Genomic DNA, 7,636 nt, shown 5'->3' with positions numbered 1-7,636 from the left:
AAATTTAATGACTTCCCTACCCCCCCCTCCCCACCTCGTTCTGGATGCTAATTTGTAACCTGCGACTGATTTTTTATAAAAATCTTCACTTGCTCCATTCTACTTTAGTTTGGAGTACGTTTTCACTGTGGAAATTTTCAAATCAGGCGTCAGTGGCCGGACACGCCCCCTTTTGAAGAAAAAATTCTGTTCCAAAGTAGAACTGTTCTACCTGACTAGAACTGCAGAAAAAAAAATGTGGAGAATTGCGATTTCTAAGATAGTCCGTTCTCCACCAGTTGCTCCTAAAAATCAGGTGCAAATTATGTAGAAACTTGGGCCCAATGTGTGGAGATTAGAGATAGTAAGTGGAAAAAGTCACTGGTGGGCATAGTTTATAGGCCCCCAAATAATAACTTCACGGTGGGGCGGACAATAATCAAGGGAATAATGGAGGCATGTGAAAAAGGAACGGCAGTAATCATGGGGGATTTTAACCTACATATCGATTGGTCAAATCAAATCGCACGGGGTTGCCTTGAGGAGGAATTCATAGAATGCATATAGGATTGTTTCTTAGAACAGTATGTTACAGAACCTACAAGGGAGCAAGCTATCTTAGATCTGGTCCTGTGTAATGAGACAGGAATAATAAACGATCTCCGAGTAAAAGATCCTCTTGGAATGAGTGATCACAGTATGGTTGAATTTGTAATACAGATTGAGGGTGAGGAAGTAGTGTCTCAAATGAGCATACTCTCCCCCTGCCCCCTCTCTCTTCCCTCCCCCCCCCTCCACTCCACTCCCTCCCACATCTCTCCCCCCTGCCACCCCCCCTCCACTCCCCTCCTCTTCCCCTCCACTCCCCTCCTCCTCCCCCCCTCCACCCCCCTCCTCCTCCCCCCCTCCACCCCCCTCCTCCTCCCCCCTCCCCCCCCTCCTCCTCCCCCCTCCTCCCCCTCCCCCTCCCCCTCCTCCCCCTCCCTGTCAGAAACACAGACACTGACAGACAGAGAGTGAGAGATACATACACAGAGAGATAGAGACACTGATAGAGACACTGACAGAGACACACTGGGGGGGCCATTGGAGGGCTCCCGGTGCTGCAGTCGGTAAGTAGAAAATGTATTCTTTATTGATTTTTTAAGATGTTTTTAATTTTTTATTAATTTATTTTGATTGATTTATTGGTTGATTTATTGATGTATTTATCATTTATTATTGACGATGGCTCTTTATTTGTAAAACTGAAGTGTTTAATGTTTGTAAACTTCCCTTTAAACCCCCCTCACCCCCGCCCCACCTAGCCCCCGCCATTCCCTACGCCTGATTTGTAACCTACGCCTGATTTTCTAAGTGTAGACAAGGTTTTTCTGAGCGTACAAAAATCTACACTTACTCCATTCTAAGTTAGTTTGGAGTAAGTTTTCACTGCCTAAACTTTCAAAATGGGCGTAAGTGGCCGGACATGCCCCCTTTTGAAAAAAAAATCTGTTCCAAACTGAAACTGTTCTAACTGACTAGAACTGGAGCAAACTAAATGCCGAGAATTGCAATTTCTAAGATACTCCATTCGAAACCAGTTGCTCCAAAAAAACAGGAGCAACTCAGGCTGAAACTTGGCCTCTCTGAGTGAAGAAGTTTCTCCTCATCTCGGTCCTAAATGGCTTACCCCTTATTCTTAGACTGTGACTCCTGGTTCTGGAACTCCCCAGCAACGGAAACATTCTTCCTGCCTCTCAACTGTCTAATCCCGTCAGAATTTTATATGTTTCTATGAGATACCCTCTCATTCTTCTAAACTCCAGTGGATACAAGCCCAGTTGATCCAGTCTCTCCTCATATGTCAGTCCTGCCATCCCGGGAAGCAGTCTGGTACTTCGCTGTACTCCCTCAATAGCAAGAATGTCCTTCCTCAGATTAGGAGACCAAAACTGAACACAATATTCCAAGTGTGGCCTCACCAAGGCTCTCTACAACTGCAGTAAGACCTCCCTGCTCCTATACTCAAATTCTTTAGCTATGAAGGCCAACATGTCATTTGCCTTCTTCACCGCCTGCTGTACCTGCATGAAAAACTTCAATGACTGATGTACCACGACACCCAGGTCTCGTTGCACCTCCCCTTTTCCTAATCGTCATCATTTAGATAATGTTCTGTCTTCGTGTTTTTGCCACCAAAGTGGATAACCTCACATTTATCCACATTATACTGCATCTGCCATGCATTTGCCCACTCACCTATCCTGTCCAAGTCACCCTGCAGCCTCTTAGCATCCTCCTCACAGCTCACACCGCCACCCAGCTTAGTGTCATCTGCAAACTTGGAGATATTACATTCAATTCCTTCATCTAAAGCATTGATGTATATTGTAAATAGCTGGAATCCCAGCACTGAACCCTGCAGCACCCCACTGGTCACTGCCTGCCATTTTGAAAAGGACCCGTTTATTCTGACTCTCTGCTTCCTGTCTGCCAACCAGTTCTCTATCCACGTCAATACATTACCCCCAATACCATGTGCTTTAATTTTGCACACTAATCTCTTGTGTGGGACCTTGTCAAAAGCCTTTTGAAAGTCCAAATACACCACATCCACGGGTTCTCCCTTGTCCACATCCTCAAAAAATTCGAGAAGATTTGTCAAGCATGATTTCCCTTTCATAAATCCATACTGACTTGGACCGATCCTGTCACTGCTTTCAAAATGCGCTGCTATTTCATCTTTAATAATTGCTTCCAACATTTTCCCCACTACCGATGTCAGGCTAACCGATCTATAATTCCCTGTTTTCTCTCTCCCTCCTTTTTAAAAAAAGTGGTGTTACATTAGCTATCCAGAGTCAGTAGAATGTTGGAAGATGATCACCAATGCATCCACTATTTCTATGGCCACTTCCTTAAGTACTCTGGGATGCAGCCTATTAGGCCCTGGGGATTTATCGGCCTTCAATCCCATCAATTTCCTTAACACAATTTCCTGACTAATAAGGATTTCCTTCACTTCCTCCTTTTCGCTAGACCTTCAAACTCCTAGTATTTCCGAAAGGTTATTTGTGTCTTCCTTTGTGAAGACAGAGCCAAAGTATTTGTTCAACTGGTCTGCCATTTCTTTGTTCCCCATTGTAAATTCACCTAATTCTGACTGCAAAGGACTTACGTTGATCTTCACTAATCTTTTTCTCTTCACATATCTATAGAAGCTTTTGCAGTCAGTTTTTATGTTCCCTGCATGCTTCCTCTCATACTTTATTTCCCCCCTCCTAATTAGACCCTTTGTCCTCCTCTGCTGAATTTTAAATTTCTCCCAGACCTCAGGTTTGCTGCATTTTCTGGCCCATTTATATGCCTCTTCCCTAATTTAACACTATCACTAATTTTCCTTGTTAGCCATGGTTGAGCTATCTTCCTCTTTTTAGTTTTACTCCAGACAGGGATGTACAATTGTTGGAAGTTCATCTATGTAATCTATAAATGTCTGCCATTACCTATCCACTGTCAACCCTTTAAGTATCATTTGCCTAACCAATTCACGTCTCATACCATTGAAGTTACCTTTCCTTAAGTTCAGGACCCTAGTCTCTGAATTAACACTGTCACTCTCCATTTTAATAAAGAATTCTACCATATTATGGTCACTCTTCCACAGGGGGCCTCGCACAACAAGATTGCTAATTAGTCCTCATTACACAACACCCAATCTAGGATGGCCAGCCCTCTAGTTGGTTCCTCGACATATTGGTCTAGAAAGCCATTCCTAATACACTCCAGGAAATCCTCCTCCACCGCATTGCTACCAGCTTGGTTAACCCAATCTATATGTAGATTAAAGTCGCCCATGATAACTGCTGTACCTTTATTGCACACATCCCTAATTTCTTGTTTGATGCCATCCCCAACCTCACTACTAGTGTTTGGTGGTCTGTGCACAACTCCCACTAGCGTTTTCTGCCCTTTGGTATTCCGCAGCTCTACCCATACAGATTCCACATCATCCAAGCTAATGTCCTTTCTTATTATTGCGTTCATTTCCTCTTTAATCAGCAGCGCTACCCCACCTCCTTTTCCTTTCTGTCCATCCTTCCTGAATGTTGAATACCCCTGGATGTTGAGTTACATAGAAACATAGAAAATAGGTGCAGAAGTCGGCCATTCGGCCCTTCGAGCCTGCACCACCATTCAATAAGATCATGGCTGATCATTCTTTCAGTACCCCATTCCTGCTTTCTCTCCATACCCCTTGATTCCTCTAGCGTAAGGGCCATATCTAACTCCCTCTTGAATATATCCAATGAACTGGCACCAACAACTCTCTGCAGCAGGGAATTCCACAGGTTAACAAATCTCTGTGAAGAAGTTTCTCCTCATCTCAGTCCTAAACGGCCTGCCCCTTATCCGAAGACTGTGTCCCCTGGTTCTGGACTTCCCCAACATCGGGAACATTCTTCCCGCATCTAGCCTGTCCAGTCCAATCAGAATCTTATATGTTTCTATGAGATCCCCTCTCATCCTTCTAAACTGCAGTGTATAAAGGCCCAATTGATCCAGTCTCTCCTCATATGTCAATCCAGCCATCACTGGAATCAATCTGGTGAACCTCCGCTGCACTCCCTCAATAGCAAGAACGTCCTTCCTCAGATTAGGAGACCAAAACTGAACACAATATTCCAGGTGGGGCCTCACCAAAGCCCTGTACAACTGCAGCAAGACTTCCCTGCTCCCATACTCAAATCCCCTTGCTATGAAGGCCAACATACCATTTGCCTTCTTCACCGCCTGCTGTACCTGCATGCCAACTTTCAATGACTGATGAACCATGACATCCAGGTCTCGCTGCACCTCCCCTTTTCCTAATCTGCCACCATTCAGATAATATTTTGCCTTTGTGTTTTTGCCCCCAAATTGGATAACCTCACATTTATCCACATTATACTCCATCTGCCATGTATTTGCCCACTTGTCTAACCTGTCCAAGTTACCCTGCAGCCTCTTAGTGTCTTCCTCATAGCTCACACCGCCACCAAGTTTAGTGTCATCTGCAAACTTGGCGATATTACACTCAATTCCATCATCTAAATCATTAATATATATTGTAAAGAGCTGGAGTCCCAGCACTGAGCCCTGATACACTCCACTAGTCACTGCCTGCCATTCTGAAAAGGACCCTTAATCCCGACTCTCTGCTTCCTGTCTGCCAACCAGTTCTCTATCCACATCAGTACATTATCCCCAATACCATGTGCTTTGATTTTGCACACCAATCTCCTGTGTGGGACCTTGTCAAAAGCCTTTTGAAAGTCCAAATACACCACATCCACTGGTTCTCCCTTGTCCACTCTACTAGTTACATCCTCAGAAAATCCCAGAAGGTTTGCCAAGCATGATTTCCCTTTCATAAATCCATGCTGACTTGGACCAATCCTATCACTGCTCTCCAAATGCGTTGCTATTTCATCCTTAATGATTGATTCCAACATTTTCCCCACCACCGATGTCAGGCTAACCGGTCTATAATTACCCGTTTTCTCTCTCCCTTTTTAAAAAAGTGGTGTTACATTAGCAACTCTCCAGTCCATAGGAACTGATCCAGAATCGATAGACTGTTGAAAAATTATCACCAATGCATCCACTATTTCTATGGTCACTTCCTTAAGTACTCTGGGATGTAGACTATTAAGCCCTGGGGATTTATCGGCCTTCAATCCCGTCAATTTCCCTAACACAATTTCCCGCCTAATAAGGATATCCTTCAGTTCCTCCTTCTCACTGGACCCTCGGTCACCTAGTACATCCGGAAGGTTCCCAGCCTTGGTCACCCTGGAGCCATGTCTCCGTAATCTCAATTGTATCATAATTGTTAATAGCTGCCTGCGCAGTTAATTCATCCACCATATTATGAATATTCCTTGCATTGAGGCACAGAGCCTTCAGGTATGTCTTTTTAACACTCTTTGTCCCTTTAGAATTTTGCTGTAATATGACCCTTTTTGATTTTTGTCTTGTGTTTCTCTGCCCTCCACTTTTACTATTCTCATTTTCTATCTTTTGCTTCTGCCCCCATTTTATTTCCCTCTGTCTCCCTGCATAGGTTCCCATCCCCCTGCCATATTAGTTTAACCCCTCCCCAACGGCACTAGCAAACACTCCCCCTAGGACATTAGTTCCGGTCCTGCCCAGGTGCAGACCGTCTGGTTTGTACTGGTCCCACCTTCCCCAGAACCGGTTCCAATGTCCCAGGGATTTGAATCCCTCCCTTCTGCACCACTCTTCAAGCCACGTATTCATCTGAGCTATCCTGCCATTTCTACTCTGACTAGCACATGACACTAGTAGCAATCCTGAGATTACTACTTTTTAATTTAACTCCTAGCTCCCTAAATTCAGCTTGTAGGACCTCATCCCGCTTTTTACCTATATCGTTGGTACCTATATGCACCGCGACAACTGGCTGTTCATCCTCCCTCTCCAGAATGCCCTGCAGCCGCTCCGAGACATCCTTGACCCTTGCACCAGGGAGGCAACATACCAACCTGGAGTCTTGGTTGCGACCGCAGAAACGCCTATCTAACCCCCTTACAATAGAATCCCCTACCACTATAGCTCTCCCACTCTTTTTCCTGCCCTCCTGTGCAGCAGAGCCACCTATGGTGCCATGAACTTGGCTACTGCTGCTCTCCCCTGGTGAGCCATGTCCCCCAACAATATCCAAATTGGTATATCTGTTTTGGAGGGAGATGACCGCAGGGGACTCCTGCACTGCCTTCCTACTCCTGCTCTGCCTCATGGTCACCCATCCCTTATTGGCCTTTGTAACCTTTTCCTGCAGTTTGACCAAGTCACTGAACGTGCTATCCACGACATCCTCAGCATCGCGCATGCTCCAGTGTGAATCCATCCGCAGCACCCGTAACGTCATGCGGTCTAACAGGAGCTGCAGCTGGATACACTTCCTGCACACATAGTTGTCAGGGATGCTGGAAGCGAGCCTGATTTCCCACATGGCACGGGTCTGGGCTCTCCTGCCATGACTTAACCCTTAAAATAGCCTAATTTGGCAACAATGCCAAAGGTTTCTTACTGACAAGATATGGAAAAAAGAAAAACTACTCACAAATCAACCAGTCAATCACTTACATTCTTGGCTGTGACGTCACCCCTCGTTTTCTTTTCCTCCCAGGTCAGGGAGTCGGCACTGGTGGGGAAAATAAGACAAAACAACACCTCCTGCTCCCACTTGCCTGAACTCTTACATTTCCACTCTGAGCTGCTGCTGCACTCTGGTGCACTTCACAAGTATTTCTGCCAAAATAAATTAATTTTATGGGTAATTTTCAGACTCCTTAGCACAGTCTGGAAAATGGAAGAGGTAAGAGAGATTAAACTTCTGGGAATCAACTGGATAGAATGCGCTCTGGTAAACGGAGATGAGGCAGCTGGGATTGCTGCTCCTGTAGAGTCAGTTGCAAGTACCACAGTAGGGACACTGCAAATGATACTCAGGGCAGAATGTAAGGAAGCCTTGGCTTGTCCAGGAGGGACTCGAGGTTTGGATGATGGCCAGAGATGAGGTCAGCTGAGGAATAACATTGGCGGGGGTGCATGTTACCAAAAATAATGGAGGAAAGATGGGAGTGTGGGTGCAGCTGTTAGCTGTGGC

The sequence above is a fragment of the Pristiophorus japonicus genome, chromosome 11 (assembly GCF_044704955.1).
Source record: "Pristiophorus japonicus isolate sPriJap1 chromosome 11, sPriJap1.hap1, whole genome shotgun sequence".
Taxonomy (NCBI): Eukaryota; Metazoa; Chordata; class Chondrichthyes; family Pristiophoridae; genus Pristiophorus; species Pristiophorus japonicus.
This window is presented reverse-complemented; position numbering follows the sequence as displayed.